The following is a 17,656-nucleotide window of genomic DNA, read 5'->3' as shown; positions in this document are numbered from 1 at the left end:
GAATGAATGGCTTCACAGTACTTGTATAGTGTCTCACAGAGCTTTGTCTGCTCATTTCCCCCCAGGGTGTCTGTCCTGAAGGATGCTTTGAATACAGAAGAGGTGGTTCTGTCTTTATACCGGGCTCCACAGTTAAGTATCTGTCCACCAGACTTCATCATCTCTTGACACAGACTGAAGTGAAATTAATGAAGTCTCATTAGAGACTCGGTGTTCACCTTCCCACATGGAAGATGAAAAATTATTTATATACACATAAAGAGAGAGACACTTTGTTGTTAGGATACTCAAACTTGTTTCTCCATCTTTGGCCTCAGAGTGCAGACCCTCCTATGTGGAGGGTGCAGCTCCACACGCTGTTCCAGGCATCCTGGAAAATATCCATTCTGTCAGGACCTTGCCAAAGTACATGTCACTGATGGCTATAACTAGGGTTCATGATAGTGGGGACATCTGTGAGCAAGGGCTGTAATTAGATACCCTTAGCTCCTGCAGGCAGCGTGTCTCAGCTGTGCAACCCACACCAGAGCGAGATGCTGGACCTCCTATTCACCAATATCCTCCCTGACCTGCCACATAAACTAACATGTCATCGAGAATATATTTCTTTTCACTTACTTGGCAGGGGAAGTGATTTGCTGCCTAACTGCCAAAAATCTCTGCCTAGGGACTGAAATAGCAGAAGTCAGCCTCTGCTAGGGCCAAAGTTGAGTTTGCCAGAACATTTCCTCCAGTCCTCATGCTCAGCTGTGTTTCCAGAACTTCTCCTACCCGTTATCCACTGCATAACCCAACTTGATTTTCTGCTTGGATGGAGCCAAGCTGAAAAAAAAACTTGGAATCAACATCAGGCGCAGCTGATGGTTCCCCAGCTTCCTGACGTGCTGTGCTAATGAGATGTTACTGCCCAAAGTAATGAAAAGAAACTGCTTCTTACCTGTAAAGAAAAACTAAGAGTTGCTGCAGTTCATTTGGAGGTGAGTTTGGTAAGGCTGCCTTCCTTCTTAGAAAAATTCACTGCATGTCTTTTGCTCTTCAGTGGAGAGGCCCAAATAGGAATAAATGAGTGTGCGTAGAAAATTCTGAATTTGTTTTCCAGTTTCAAGTGTTTGCATAAAGGCGTTACCTTTAATGCAAGATATCATCAATGTAAGATATCATCTTTCAGTTATGTATGTAAATATAATACATTATTACTAAAAATGAACATATCAACAGGATAAATGTTTGAGAGACTGTCAGAACATTTAAGAAATACATAGAATGAAGAGTGTAAGTGTTCAGATTTAATGAAGTTTTAATGAAGCAAATGCCTGAATTCACAGACAAATCACAGGCACTTAATTCCAGCAGCCTACAGGCTCTTTTAGCCCTCAAGAATATAGTAATTAGATTTTTAGGAAGCTTTCCTCTCTTTGTATACCTGCCAGCTGTTGACAAAATAAAGATTGTTTATGAATAACTTATGAACTAAGCACAGAAATTTTTCTTTCCTGTATCTGCAACAAGACAGTGGCAGAAGTATATCCCATAAAGTTTTGCTAGCCTGGAAGGATTAATGCCTATGCAAAGGAAATTGTTTGTTTCCACCTTTTAATTTTTCATGTGTGCTGTGTATCTACAGTTTTTGCCAAACTGCCTCTCTCAGAAAATGGAAAGCTTTCTTCATTATTGTTTGTAATTTTTAACTGCATGCCAGAAGTCTAGATTGTATCAGAACTGAGTCCCCTAAATAAAATCCTTTCAAATAAAACAAGCAAAAAAAAAATCTATTCATCTCAAGGAGGTTAAATCACATAGAAATAGGTTGAGATTATAGGATGGATCTTAGTGAAGGGGGAGCTTATCTGAGAGGCAGGAGATAAGCTTAAAACCTGCAGTCATAGTGACAAAAAAGGCTTCTGGAATAAGAAAAGATCTCTTTGTAAGTCAAGATATTGTCTGTGACTGACAGTCCGAAAAAGGAAAAAAAATTAAATTGCCAAGCAGAAGGCTTGTTAAGAGGGAAGAGGAGAAGGGAAGAAATGAAATATATAGCTAAGGGAAAGCAAAATCGGTACAGAACAATTATTCCTGTATTTTATGAGCCCTAAAGTCCACATTTTCGATATTTTAGAGGAGTGCAATAGCTACATAGCCAGGTTTTTAATACTGTGTATAGGCAATAAATGTGATTATTCAGACCTGTTTGATCGTGGAGTGACTTTAAACAATAAAATATTCATCAGTAACCTACCCAGGAAACCTCTCTTCTTAACCTCTCAGGCTCTGTCTTCAGGTCAAGGCTGCTGTGGCTGTCCTCTGGGCAAAGATGATATTTGGATCACTGCCGTTTGAAAACAGGAGGAGTACTAACAGGGCATGGTCTGATTACTTTCTCCAATAAAACTCTGCCTTCTTCCTTTTACTGTGCTGGTGCTTTTTTCCATCATCCAGAGTGAATATTCAATGCATCTGTTTGGGGCTTTTCACTTTGTAGTAGAAAAAAAATAATGTTTGGGAAGCCAGAGGAGGTGCTTACCTACAACCCTAAGAGTTGGCCTCTCTGCAGGTACAAGTGGCCAGATTATCAACCATGGCAAATTAACTACTCATCACGCATCCAGAGCAGGGGCCAGGGGTAAGATGGACTGGAGAAGCAGATGAATGGGATGGAGAGGATCTTCTGGTAGCTATACAAAGGAAAAATATTTGTAATTGTGTTTAGTATTGGTAACTATATCACCCACAGGAGCTCTTCAGAAGTGAGCTGGGTATATTCCAGAAATACATATTTGATGTACAGGTTGGGAAACATCAAGCTTATGTCATCTATAGATATTCTAATAACTGACACTCTGTAAAACTGGTTGTACAACTACTGCCCAACTAGTTTTTCTCTGCTTCATGTAATTTTTTCTTCTGCATAACACTTTTTTTTCCTATTCACTGAGCAAAAATTGTTTTGCTGATATTGTGCTTTCTCTGTGAAGAATAAAATTAGGTTTACTAATCTCATCTGGGTATTGTCAGTAAGCTTATTGAGCATTTAAACCTTACAGATCACTCCAGCTCGAGCTAACACCTGGTTTGTTCCATTCACCGGGCCAGCATCTTATTTTGAGTGTGCGTGTAGGTTTTAAACAATTCCTCTTCTGTATGATATTCAGCTTACCTGCAGCACAAATACTAGGTTCTATAAGAAAACTTACAACACTGTAAAGATCCCTGATTCAAGACACAAAACTAATTAGTGGTCTTAGCCACACAATTCCCACTTACATTAATTGGAGCTGTTTGACTAAATCTTGGTCTAGATGATTGTTTTAGGTCCCTTCTGACTGAAATATTCTGTTCTGTTTTCCTTATCTTTGAGTATCTCAGGCCTTGTTATTATGCAAATCATAAATCCATCCATGCTTCTCGCAAATTGCTGCACAGGGAGGCATAGCTAATTTAATTCATTAATCCCTACCCTGAAATCACAAACATCTATCACCTGAGCTAGTTAGACAGCAGGTAGTCTTGTGCTCTTTCAAGCTACTGTATCAGAGTGAGAGACAATATACGGGTAAATGCACACGGAGTCTGGAAATGTTTTGTCTGCTAACACTGCATGAATAAGAAAATATATACTAATTTACCCCATAAATTTTTTTCTTAGCTTCTACTTGCCATCCTTATTAAGTTTGAACTTCATAGTAGCTTACTATTCCAAGTTATATTCAGGTGATTTCTTGATTTATTTTTTAAAATTATTTTTTGTTGTGTGTCGTGTGTTTTAACTAGTCTGAGAGTATTACGTTCAATGTCATAATTTCATAGAATCATAGAATGGCTTGCGTTGGAAGGGACCTTTAAAGGCCATCTAGCCCAACCCCTCCTGCAAGAAGCAGGAGCATCTTCAACCAAATCAGGTTGCTCAGAGCCTGTCCAAACTGGCCTTGAATGTTTCCAGGGATGGGGCATCTACCACCTCTCTGGGCAACCTGTTCCACCAGTGTTTCACCACCCTTATTTTAAAAAATTTCTTGCCTATATCTAATCTAAATCTACCCTCTTTTAAAAACCATGACCCTTTGTCCTACCACAACAGGCCCTGCTAAGAAGTTTCTCCCCATCTTTCTTGTAGGCTCCCTTTAGATATTGAAAGGCCACAATTAGGTCTCCCTGGAGCCTTCTCTTCTCAAGGCTGAACGAACCCTACAACCCCATCTCTGTGTTAAGATTCATAGTAATTTTATTTAGAAAGGACTCTGAGTACGTTCACAGTGCTCTGGCTGGGTAAATCTCTTTGGCTGATGTATCCAAATGAGGACCCAACTAAACATGCCTCAGCTGGGAAATGCCAGGCAGCTGGCTGTCCAGGAGGCAGTGCTGTTGGTCCCTTTCTCACAACTGAGACTCATCTCTGGCTGTGGAAATGTTCCTTTGCTCCACTCTTGTTCAAACCTGAAGTGCTAGAAGCTAACCTGTTTGCATTTGCACCGGAGGAGGAAAGAAATACATTGGCACGCATTTTTCTCAGTTGGCTTTCTTTCCGACATCCCGAAGAGTTTCCAGGCATAAATAAAAATTACTAAAGGCTGTAGTAGAGCAGGGCTCAGGTTCAGGGATTTGAATGATTTATGAGCGAGGACTCTAATAGGGACAAAAGAATGGGCTTACAAGGCAGCGTTAATATACCTCAGGTAGCAAAGCAGTAGGCAGCTTGACTTGATAAGCAGGGATGATCCTGATTCAAAGCACCAGAAGACAAAGTACGAGCGGGCTGTAATGCCACACTGTGTGCCAAGTGCTGTTTTTAATGTGAAAAGCAGTTTTCTTTAGAGTCTAGCACGAAGAAGGGATGTTCCAAAAGCCAGAAAGCAAATCTTTCCTGGTGAAATCCAGATGCAAATGTAAATACAGAAGTTAAAATTTTGGCCTCTCTCAACTCACTGGCAAAGTTCCCTGCAGTTTGAGCCAGGATTTCACCCAGCGTGCGTGACTGAACACACTGTACGCATGCCTTTCCATATGTACTTGTCTATTTCATCTAAGCATTTCCTAGGGAAGATAGGAAATTTAATTTCCCAAGCAGTGCAGTGGCTTTCCTTCAGAATTTACATATGCATTGTTGTAAGAAAAAAAATCACAACCCCTTTGGCAGTTTCTGGCAACCTTTGCACCTCAGTAGTTAAATCACAAATTCTAATCAAATTATTTAAAAAGCATATAAAAATCTCCAGAGTCACAGGCTCTTAAAACCCCAGTATAGTTTCTTTAGCACTGACTTTATAGTGACCTCAGAACTACCCTTCACGAGTCACGTCTGTTGTGACTGAATTAATCTGGATGAACCATGTCTCTTGCTAATCACAAACATTTGTGTCCCGTTTCCACGAAGCTTTCCAGCAATAGTAGTGGCTATTATCTTGCACCAATAATGTACCGCTTTAGCACTACGAATATTGTGATAGTTTCTATTATGACCTTAAATCAGTAACTCTTTAGGCGCGTTTCTGGTAGTGTTTATCAAGGACAAAACTCCTAAGACTCAGGCTAATAAACAGATGTATAGGACAGGTGATTCAGAGAAAATGTAAATACATGAACTATCACTTTTAGCTCATGCACCTTAATATGATTTTGAACTTAGTTTTCTTGTATGTTATTCTTTCTATTATCACTCTTGTCTATTGTCCATCATGCCTTTCTTCAAGGACAGCATTAACTTATACAGTAAATGTATTTTTACAGTATGTACCAACTTTTACCACCCAAGCTTTGGTTCCCCTGGTGAGAGTGCGAACCACGTCGTTGGGAGTGGCAGGAGACAGTGCTGCCTCTGCTCTCCCTTTTTAAGGCACTGCAGTAACACAGCTCGAAGAAGCTATCTCATGAATCATATTTAATAGTTCAGGTTCCTTCAAACAGAGCTGCTTCTGCTTAGGGGCCATGCCAGCTACCCTGATCAGGGTGGTGTGAACTTACCCTCCAGTCTCTGAACAGTAGAGACTCATCTTCTGAGTCATGCATGTAGCATTTCCTCCAGTGTATGTAGCCAGAAATATAGGTGTGTAGGTATATAGCAAGGAGTACAAATGACTTTTCATTACTTTTATTTTTAACCCAAGATTTATTTACCTAAAAGTGAACAAACTGTATGTCTTCACTGATGCTGTCAGCAGCCTTCACTGGCAGACACAGTTGCCATCTATTCCTAGAGCATAAAAAAAAATGGTAGCACTATTGTGCAAGTAAAAAATTGTTCCAGAATCATTAGCAGTTACTTTTATTTCAGCTCGTTTCTCAGCAGTAAATACAGTAGCAGTGTCATCTACAGGGGCAAATACTACAGATGCAATAAGGCTGCTGCTATACCACATAACTGGAACTCCATAAGGAAGGCAGTAGACAGGATGCCCGGCCATGCTTTTGTCTTCTCCAGGTCTACCAACTCTGTTTGCAGTCCATGGCTCTGAGGTCAAGTGAGACTCACTGGCTCGTGTCCAGTCCGCTAATGCCTCAGCAGCAGGTTGTCTTGCAGATAGCACTAAGTGAAGTTGTCCAATAAAGAGCCAAAACATGGGATTCAAGATTAAGCAATGTAGATAATCAGGGGGCCAAAACCAGAGCTCGCACCCTCATGCTCTTCTGTTTATCAGTACATGTGTGCCAAATAGGACATCTGCTACCTGCAAGCTGTGAGGGCAGGACTGGCGGAGGAGGAGAGCGGGGACAGAGTGACAGCAGCTGCCTTAGCTTGTTGGAGAGCTTTGGGGAAAGGAATGGCTTGTTGCAAACACATAGTGGGAGTAAGCCACAAGACCAGGCTGTCATGAGTGTGATGAGGTACATCAAGGGGCATTTGGGTTTTTTTTCTTCTCTTTTTTGCCTGTATTTTGAATGACCAAGACAAAAGCAGAACCAGTGAAAGCAAGAAATGTCATCTGTGTGGCCTCTGTTATTCCAAGAGGACTTACACAAAGGATGAATTAGGCCTCTGGAGTTGAAGGGAGGTAAGATAAAAGGCACAACTATAAACTGAGAGAGTAAGTTAAGTAAAATATTTTTCTTTGAAAGGATGCAATTTGAATCACTGAGGTCAACAGTTTCAAGACATCCTCAAATTAGAAGCCTGCATAATGATCAAAGCATTTCTGTCAGCTTATTTATTATATAAATATAGATCTGTCTTTATCTTTAATTTGGGCTCCTCAAATGGCACATCTGAGTTACCTCATGGGCAATGTATTTGATGCAGTGTCACCAAAATAAAGAAAAATCCCTGGCCTTTTCACATTGCAACCTGAAAAGACACATCTGTCAAACTGGAGACACTTGAAAGTTCCCTCTGAGATTAATTTAATTCCTGTAAGAAACAGTGCCTTATAAAATGTGTTTTTTGGAAGGGGTTTGGATGAGAAGTAGTATTTTGGTGAATCAGCTGGGGAAGTCATTCCTTTCATGAGGGCACATGGAAGCAGAAGAACAAAATGAGCAGAGGATCTTGACCAAGGGTCAGTGCCAGGACTGAGAGAAGGGAGATTACTTGCGCATCATCCTGCTTTGGACTCATAAAGTAGATGGATTGCGTCTGGCAACAGAGTAACAGACAGCATCAGCACAAATCAGCATTAAGTGAGTGAAATTAAAGGCCTGGAGGAACTGCAGACCCCTTTTCAGGATTTTGTTAGCATTTTGTTCTTTCCTATTCCATGTATCGGGTATTACTGCCCTTCCCATTGAGTGATCTCTATGATAAAAATACTCCTCTTGTCAGCCAGGCAATCACAACCATATATCACACTGCTGAATCAGAATCACAATGGCTTTAAAAATGTGTGACTGACAGCAAAACTTCAAAGCAAAAAGTAAACAAAGCCCAGCGGGAAGAAATATGGGAGAGTCCCATCTAAGCCAGAGGAACTGATTATTCTATGACGTATCTATGAACTTTAGCATTCTCACACACAAACAGAAAGAAAATGCTAATGCTAAAGAGGAACAAGTTAAAAAATAAACTATGGTACATATTGCAAGAGGTTGTCAGTGCAGGCTTCTGACTACTTAGTTCACAGAGGCAGCGAAGTCTTTTGAAGTTTCCTCTCCTTTAATCAGTCCTGTGAGAACAAGTAGATCTGAGCTTCAAAGGTAGCTGGGCTTGTCAAAGGAGAAAGCTGCCTGCTCCTCGAACGCTGGATGGCAGCTTTATGTCCCACAGTGGTGGTTCCCATGTGAGGCTGCGCAGCATGGGCAGGGTGGGCATGATTACACAGCAAGTTCTGGGCTCAGGTTACTTTGAAGGGCTTATGCATTCTTCCTAAACTATTATTGATCCTCTCCATTTGACAGGACTTCCAAAGACTTGAAAAGATACTCCACAAAGCATGCTTCTTAGCTTGATCCCTCATCTGTAAAGTCTAGATGAGTCCACAGGCTTGCTGCATTTGAACTGTTTTGTCTAGTTCTTTAGCTAATAAAGATATATTAATTAAAGTAATTGGCATATTTTCTTAATAAATGCTTGTATCTTTTTCATTCTATTCTTTCTATTAAGGAAGTGGAGAGTTTTGTACAAAACACTTGACTAGAGAACCTCATTAATAATGGTATTTATTGACTGTGGGGAGACAGAAAGTTAAGTACATTTCAATATTTTCCAAATCTAATCCATTGATTCTGCAGCTTGTAAATTCTAGAAAAGTTTTCAAAGAAAACCCACCCAATCCTGAACACAGCACATCTCTGCTTCATTTTAACTCCCGTTTGACACTTCTGCAGTTTGAACATGGCCATCACTTATGTTTCAACAAAAATTTGCTGTTTGTTATACTTTTCTTCTGATATATTAATGAAATTGTATAGCTCAGTGTGCACATTTCCCAGTTGGTGACCCCACTTCCAGTATTTGCAACTGGATTTCCATCATGCTTGAGCAACTACTTGCAAGCGTTGCAATCCCGTTGTGGTCTGAACCATAAGCCTAGGAATCACCTCTGAAGCATGACTTATTCTCATGGGCTTATTTTCTTGGTGTATTTAGAGACCAGCTGTGTCAATCCAGGAAGTTTTCCAGAATACAAAGCAGATCATGAGCAGTGTAGCTAATAGTGTGTCCATGGACGGTGTTCTTTTCTGGTCATCAACAAAATATAGTCAAACAACAGGATTAGATTTTGATTCTGTTCTTGTTAAAGCCATTTTTCCAAGTAGTATCGAGTTCGGTTAGAGCTAAATGAAGCAGGATGGGTGAACTTGGTAAATAGTGAAGTCAGAAAAAGGGACTCGAGATCATCCTCCAATCCACCTCTGCACCAAGGCAGGATAAGAAATTTTGGACTAATCCTGGCATACATAAGCATAATACACTGGTAATTATTCCAGCAGAGGAAATTCCACAACATTCTTATGTAGGGTATTTTAATGTTTCAGTATCCCGTACTCTTCCTGTTATAAAAGGGATTTTTTCACATAAAACATGAATTCTTGATAAATACTTAGCATAATTCTTTTTGTCTTATTTCTCAGTGGATATAGCAAAGTTGCTAAATATCCTCTTCTTCCTAAAATATACAGGTTGTATTTTTGTATCAGGTATTTGTGTATGGTGCACTTTCACATTAAAGCTAAGCCAGTCTAAAAGTTAGTGGCTGCCAAAATTAACCCCCCTACTTTTTTCCCCATTAAGCCAGCCCTCGTGATTGTGATGAAGCAGTTCAGAGGATAAAGTGGAGAAGCTTTCAGTTCTTCTGTAAAATGAGTTTTCTGCTGACTTACTTCACTGAATCAAGGCCTGGGGAAGGCATCAGACAAGTGCCAGTGGCTGGACTGGCTTAGCCGTAACATGAAACAGAACAACTGCTCTTTTCAAGGCTAAATGAACCTCTTTCACAAGTGTGAAACATTCCTTTATCATTCCTATGCTCCTCTGAATCCTCTCCAGTTTTTCTGTATCTTTTTCATAGAATCATAGAATCATAGAATGGTTAGGGTTGGAAGGGACCTTCAAAGGTCATCTAGTCCAACCCCCCTGCAAGGAGCAGGGACATCCCCAACTAGATCAGGTTGCTCAGAGCCTCATCCAGCCTGGCCTTGAACGTTTCCAGGGATGGGGCCTCCACCACCTTTCTGGGCAACCTGTTCCAGTGTTCTATAACTCGCATCATAAAAATTTTTTTTCCTAATTTCTAATCTAAATCTACCCCCCTCTATTTTAAAACCATTACCCCTCATCCTATCGCAACAGGCCCTACTAAACAGCCTTTCCCCATCTTTCTTGTAGGCCCCCTTGAGGTACTGGAAGACCGCTATCAGGTCTCCCCGGAGCCTCCTCTTCCGCAGGCTGAACAGCCCCAACTCTCTCAGCCTGTCCTCATAAGAGAGGTGCTCCAGCCCTCTTATCATCTTCGTGGCCCTCCTCTGGACCTTCTCCAACTGGTCCATGTCCTTCTTGTGCTGGGGGCTCCAGAACTGGACACAGTAAAACACCTAGCAGAGGATGGTTTCGATCCATCGACCTCTGGGTTATGGGCCCAGCACGCTTCCGCTGCGCCACTCTGCTTGTTCAATACATCTTGTTTTCATACATCTATAGGAAAAAGTGATTAAGATTTGTTGTATTCTATCTTTTAGGTATTTATAAATAATTTGTATTTCCTAGTATGGATTCACTTCTGATTCATATTCATATAGTTCTCTCAAGACTTGATCTAGAGTCTTGAAGTATTTGGGTTTTTCTTTTAAAGCCATCACCACCTGAAGTCATGTAGTCAACCGAGAATTTAAGTTTTTATTATAATAATTTCTCGCTCTTCTCACTCGAAAAATGCAGAAAATGTGAAGCCTGAGGATACAGAAACTGCAAAGTCAAAGCAATAAAAGTCCTAAATATATGTGGTCTTTTAAATCCCATCACTTACTAACAATTGCGAGGTTGAAGTCTGTGCTAGTGTCTGCTGTGGATGAAACCTGCAGTGTAGAGAAGGATGCACCAATAATGACTCCATCATTGTCTGTTTAGCTGAACTCGTATCCCAGCACAGGCTGCGGTAGCCTGTGAGTTGCTCTATCCTATGTGACCAGATCCTGTCTGGGATGAGCCAGCTTGTTCAGAAACATTCAGAAATGCCTGATCTGAAGATAAGGATTGCCAGGCTTTCCTGTCATTCCCGTAAACACTCTCGTGTGGCTCTCATAGTGCAGAAACCTATGGACAGGCTCTGAGGGGTTGAACTTGGTACCGGTTTCAGCTCCAGGCCAACTGATTACTCCTTGGTCAAACAATTCTGTATACATTGCCCCACTGTACCAGAAAACACTGAAAATTTGGAGCAGTTGCCCTTTATTTCACAGAGATTGGTTAATTAAGCAGAGGGGCCTCTACTGTCTCAGCTCACTGCTGCTGAGGGAGGCATGAGGAGCTAGCACTAGCTTTCCTTTCCCAGGCAGCAGGGATTTATTCAGCTTCTCAGCAGAAGGAAAATTCAGTGTTGCTGTAAAGCATGTTTCTGGCGGCTGGGAAGAGGAGATTTGGGAGGGATCAGAGGAGCTTAGAAGGTGGAAACATATAAGGACTTGGGGTCTCTTTCTTCCCCTTCTCCTTTTCCTTTCTTCCCCTTTCTCTTTTTCTTTCTTCCCCATCTTTCCTTTCCCCACCACCCAAAAATTTGCTCTTCCAGCATCCTTAATAGACGGGTCGTGTTTTATTCCCATACAGCCACGTCTTCTCTTTCCTCTCCTCCTTCACCTTTCCCGAGGAACCATCCACCTTCTCAAATTGATTTCGACTGGATAGGCTTCCCAAATTTGCAGGGAGCAGAAGAGTGTGGGAACTATGCCTGGGCCTTGTTAGCACAGAAGGAAAAGGGAAAGTGCAGAGCTGAGCTGTGCTTGGAAGGTGGAGCCTTGTTGCCAAGTCATGCTGGGGTGAGACAGAAGGAAGCTGTGGGGAAAAACAAGTTCTCAGCATCATCCACCCTGTTCCTCTTTAGCAGCCCTTCCCAAGGGCAGCTGTAGAGGAACACAGAAGGACAAAGCAGTGATGGGTGGATCAGGCAGAAAGGCAACATAGGCAGCAAACTGCCTCCTAAAAGTTGCCGCCCAAGGCAGCTGCCTGCTTTTCTTATGCAGTGAAGCAGTACTGCATTGTGCCTACCCTTTATATTGCTTGTTGAATGGTAAGGCTCACACCCCACTCCAATTGTGCTGGCATTTTAGGGTGTGCCACAATGTTTTAGTATTCCTTCATGTGCAACTCAGTCGATTAGTTGGGGAAAAAAAATACAGCTCCTCTCTCTTCTGACTTCTCCCTCTACAAAGGACAGACTGGATTGATGGGCCGAGGCCAACTGTATGAGATTCAACAAGGCCAAGTGCCGGGTCCTGCACTTGGGTCACAACAACACCATGCAACTCTACAGGCTTGGGGAAGAGTGACTGGAAAGCTGTGCAGCGGAAAGGGACCTGGGAGTGCTGGCAGACAGCTGGCTGAACATGAGCCAGCAGTGCGCTCAGGTGGCCAAGAAGGCCAATGGCATCCTGGCTTGTATCAGGAACAGTGTGGCCAGCAGGAGTAGGGAAGCGATTGTGCCCCTGTACTCAGCATTGGTGAGGCCGCACCCCAAATACTGTGTTCAGTTTTGGGCCCCTCAGTACAAGAAGGATGTTGAGTTGCTGGACTGTATCCAGAGAAGGGCAACAAAGCTGGTGATGGGTCTGGAGCACAAGTGTTATGAGGAGCAGCTGCGGGAACTGGGGTTGTTTAGCCTGGAGAAGAGGAGGCTGAGGGGAGACCTCATTGCTCTCTACAACTACCTGAAAGGAGGTTGTAGGGACGCAGGTGTTGGTCTCTTTTCCCAAATAACTCATGATAGGACAAAAGGAAATGGCCTCAAGTTGCAGCAGAGGAGGTCTAGGTTGGATATTAGGAAACGCTTCTTTACTGAAAGAGTGGTCAGGCACTGGAACAGGCTGCCCAAGGAAGTGATGGAGTCACCATCCCTGGAGGTATTTAAAAGATGTGCAGATGTGGCACTTAGGGACATGGTTTAATGCTGGATGTGGCAGTGTTAGGTTTATGGTTTGACTTGATGATCTTGGAGGTCTTTTCCAACCTAAATGACTCTATTATTCTGTGATTCTATGAAAGCTTAATAAAATACCATACGAAATTAAGCAAATAAAAAAGGAAAAAATATCCCAAAGGAAAACATAGACTTCAATGTAGACTTCAGAACTGCCCAATTTTATAAAGAATGGAAATAGCCAGATTGCAGGAATGGGGAAATCTTCTAATTTTGGAAAGGAGGAATAAGATTGGTTTATTTGCTTATTATATTAAAACCAAAGTCATAGTGCTGGCATTGTGCCATGCAGAACTGTTACCAAAGTCAGTAGGATAAACTGTATGCATTGGTGGTACCACTAATATCATACATTCTCCCTGAATATGACCTGGAGTAACGTTTTTGAAATAAACAATGCAATGACTCAAGCAACATATTCTTTCCCTCACAGCTAACTCTACTGCTCCTTCAACATCCAACGCCACATCTTCAACTATTTCAGGGAGGGGGAAAGGTAAATAAAATACTGAGTTCCACTACATCTGACTGTAGCTACCATTTTTATGTGAATAGTTTTAAACTCTGCTGGCACTGAAGAATCAACACAGATAATCAAAGGTTACAGAATCATTTATTTTGTGAAAGTAGTTATTTCCCTTGATTTGTAATGCTTCCTGCATCTGTCTTAATCTACTATGCTGAAGATGAGTAATGTTAGGGAAAAAATAGTGTCATTATAAATTCTAAACCCCGAAATTCTTCACATGCTACTTATGTAAAAAAGGATTAATTTAAATCAAATCATTAGCTTCTGCTTAGATGTTCAATTAGAAAAGTGTGATAATATAAATGTTTTATGCATTCACAGCTCTTGTCTTTAAATTTAACCTTTCTTCCATTTTTCCGTTATTTCTCCTTTTTTTAAATGTTGGTGTAATTAAGCCCATTTTCTCTTTAGAGATGAATATACAATCACAGCTAGAAATTGCCCAGTATGTTTTACAGTCTGAAACGTGTAATACTCAATCTCACAACTAATAACTGCCGTGGCATGTTTTTATAATTACACCATAAATCAGACTACCACGTGTAAAGTGTAATTTTAGGCTGGTTTGCAATATTTCTCGGCATTTTTGAAATAGATTAAGGGTGGAAAAATGCATGATCTAGCTATGCGCAACCACAGATGAGGAAAAAAGAAGCTTGCTTTACTTACTGGAGTGCCCCGAAAGAGACCACAGGATGCTAAAGGGCAGTGACTCAAGTGTAGCCCATGGGATACCCAAGCTGCGTTGGGGACCTCAATGAGCACACGTTGCCTGAGTCCAGCAATTAAGAGAAGAGGAAAAAAAAAAATGAAACAAAAACATGGCACAAGCTTGCAGAATAAGCAATCCATGAGTACTCTGAGGCATTTGCTGGAGGAATAACTCTGCCAACTCACACAGTGTCTTCTAGTACCTGTCTGAAGTGCTTCTGCAGCTGCTGACAGATAGATGGACTGTCACAAAATGAGGTGGATTTTTCACCCAAAGCCTGTTTCTGTTTGAAGAAGAATGTTTTATTATTCATTCTGGTTTTGCTGTATATGCTTTAGGTGTTATTTTAGCCCTTCCCAGTGGAGATAGAAGTTTGTAATGGTATCTGGGATAATTTCCTAGGGGTTCAAAATCCTCAAGTAATAGTTTAGATGCAGAGAGGCTCTTTTACCCCTTAATTTTGTATTTTGCCTTTTTGTATACTAGATTTTGATATCCACATGTCCCCACTGGATTGCCGCCATAGGGCCTGACATCTGGGCTCACTCCAAAATGATCAGGAGGGTCTCTTCGCTGGGTGCCTTTCCATGTATGATGCAGCAGCCCAGCATGGTGACTAATGCTTCATTTGCACCATTGGAGTTCTGCTGGTAATTTAATTAAAACTGCCACATCCCTCACATGCACTTATGCTAATTTGGTTTCCGCTGATCAAACTCTGAATTTATGCTAGTCAAGTTTTATCATTTCCCCAAATGGCACAAGTCCTGTATTGGCATCTGGCTGCATTTTGGCCACTTAATATAGACATCATGACCACTCTTTGACTGAGAGAGAAATGCATGCTACAGGCTGCCCCAGGCTGCCAAAACCGTCAACAAGGAGAAGCTATGGCAAAGTCTATGCATGTACAGAAAACCTACGTGATCTCTTACACCCACTGCTATTATTCAGACTGGAGGTCATGCCATATAGAAACCCTACAGCTGCCTGCTACTAGCCCAGGTAACCTAATTTTTTTACAAAATAGGGTGGGAATCTACCATGGGACAAAGAAATGCTTTGGGAACGTGGCTGCAAGGCATCTCAGGGAGAAGTGGTGGTACCCCAGAGTACAGAGGTGGACCACAGGGGACCGGGGCTGGCTGCATCACCTTCCCTTACAACTCCTTCTCCTGAGCTGGCTTGCTACATACCGAAGGCAGCTGAGTACAGTTTAGCCCTTCATATTGTCAGGATCTGAATGCTGGCACTAGTATTATAGGTAAAGGCTTTAGTATAAGTGAGATCTAAAATTTACACTGGGTCAATGGGAATTTCATGGACCTGCAGTGCCTTCTCATGTTGTTATAGTTCAGGCCCCTTCACACTATTCCATAAACAGTATCAAAGGGGCTTGCCTAATCATTCAGCGACACACTCTTTGATTTCAAGCATGCTTTTGCTACTAGTGGTGCAGCTTGAGTCCTGTTCACATTATGTCTATACTGAAATGATCAACCTGTCTTGAATGAAATCTTACGTAATTATCCCAGTTATGTCTGGTACCTCTATCCTCAGGGGTCGGTACTGAGACCAGCCCTGTTTAACATCTTTGTCAGCGACATGGACAGTGGGATAGAGTGCACCCTCAGCAAGTTTGGTTTGTTGACCACACCACCAAGCTCTGTGTTGTGGTCAACATGCTGGAGGGAAGAGATGCCACCCAGAGGGACTTTGACAGGCTAGAGACATGAGCCCGTGCAAACCTCATGAAGTTCAACAAGGCCAAGTGCAAGGTCCTGCACATAGGTCAGGCCAATCCCAGGAACAAATACAGGCTGGTCAGAGAATGGATTGAGAGCAGCCCTGAGGAGAAGAACTTGGGTGTGCTGGTAGATGAGCAGCTCAACATGAGCCGGCAATGCTCCCTTGTGGCCCAGAAAGCCAACCGCATCCTGGCCTGCATGAAAAGAAGCGTGGCCAGCAGGTCGAGGGAGGTGATTCTCCCCCTCTGCTCTGCTCTTGTGGGACCCCACCTAGAGTACTGCATCCAGCTCTGGAGCCCCCAAAATAGGGACATGGACCTGTTGGAGCAAGTGCAGAGGAGGGCCACAAAGATGATCAGAGGGCTGGAACACTTCTCCTATGAGGACAGGCTGAGAGAGTTGGGGCTGTTCAGCCTGGAGAAGAGGAGGCTTTTAGGAGACCTTATAGCAGCCTTCCAGTACCTAAAGGAGGCCTACAGGAAAGACAGGGAAAAACTCTTCAGCAGGGCCTGTTGTGACAGGACGAGGGGTAATGGTTTTAAAATAGAAGGAGGTAGATTCAAACTAGATGTCAGGAAATTTTTTTTTTATGGTGAGAGTGGTGAAACACTGGAACTGGTTGCCCAGAGAGGTGGTGGATGCCCCATCCCTGGAAACATTTCACACTAGGTTGGATGGGGCTCTGAGCAACCTGATCTGGCTAGAGATGCCCCTGCTCCTTGGAGGGGGGTTGGACTAGATGACCTTTAAAGGTCCCTTCCAATCCAAACTATTCTATGATTCTGTGGTCTTACAGCTCATATAATCCATTTGGCGTTTACATTACAAGTTTAAAATAAACTGCAAGGACTTGCCTTTAGAAATAGCACTGCTAATTCATGAAGGCAAGAATTACAGTGTATTGTAGACCTGGTGCATTGTCTCGTAGCAACTTTTACCAGAATATGGCCTGGCACTTCCAAGATTTGCTGTGAGGAGTTTGAAAAAAGGAAACAAGGGTGTTGTAACTTCTCAGAGACTGCACTGCAGTTGTCACTAGTTGTGCAAGTAAGTGCTATGCTATAGGCTAGAAATTTCCAGAATTGTATGTTTAGTGGGGCAATCATTGCCCATTGCTTTTGCTGTGTATTATTGCTGCTTTGACAGGCCAGCTGGGTAGGTAGCCGCTGTTGTGGTGAACACGGGAAGGTAGGCTTAGGGGAAAAGAGGCACAAGAGACTATACCCATAGTGGTACAGAATTATGGGATCCCAGGATTTACGGCTGTAGCGCTGTTAACAAGATTTAAATCAAACCACCCATTCCAGACCACTCCCTAGGATTCTCACCTCTTTACTGTACTTAAAATGTCCCAATAGAGGGAAAAGAAGCAGGTCCTGCACTTGTAAGGCATTTTCAGACCCTCAGCAAAGGCTCTGTAAACAGAGCACATTGGCACCTGCCTCCCATTTTCTCATTTTAGCACAGCCTATGAACAAAGTTACATCTTAAAAGCTGGCTTAGAGAAAAGGAAGCCTGGGCTTTGCATTTTGTCATCATTTTTTATATTTCTTTAAAACCAAAGGAGCATAAGGCTAAGGCCAAAACTGCTTTCAGTTGCAAACATACAGCTTGCAGG

At 42.2% G+C, this 17,656-nt stretch overlaps 1 non-coding gene across 1 annotated transcript; it reads right to left on the bottom strand.

Moving 5' to 3' along the window:
* Positions 1-10,456: 10,456 nt before the first annotated feature.
* TRNAM-CAU (transfer RNA methionine (anticodon CAU)) lies at positions 10,457-10,528 on the bottom strand. The gene has a single exon. It is a non-coding gene; the product is annotated as a tRNA-Met (tRNA).
* Between the last annotated feature and the right edge of the window lie 7,128 nt (positions 10,529-17,656).

Source organism: Chlamydotis macqueenii, chromosome 1 (genome assembly GCF_036417535.1).
Source record: "Chlamydotis macqueenii isolate bChlMac1 chromosome 1, bChlMac1.mat, whole genome shotgun sequence".
In the NCBI taxonomy this organism is placed as follows: Eukaryota; Metazoa; Chordata; class Aves; order Otidiformes; family Otididae; genus Chlamydotis; species Chlamydotis macqueenii.
This window is presented reverse-complemented; position numbering and strand designations above follow the sequence as displayed.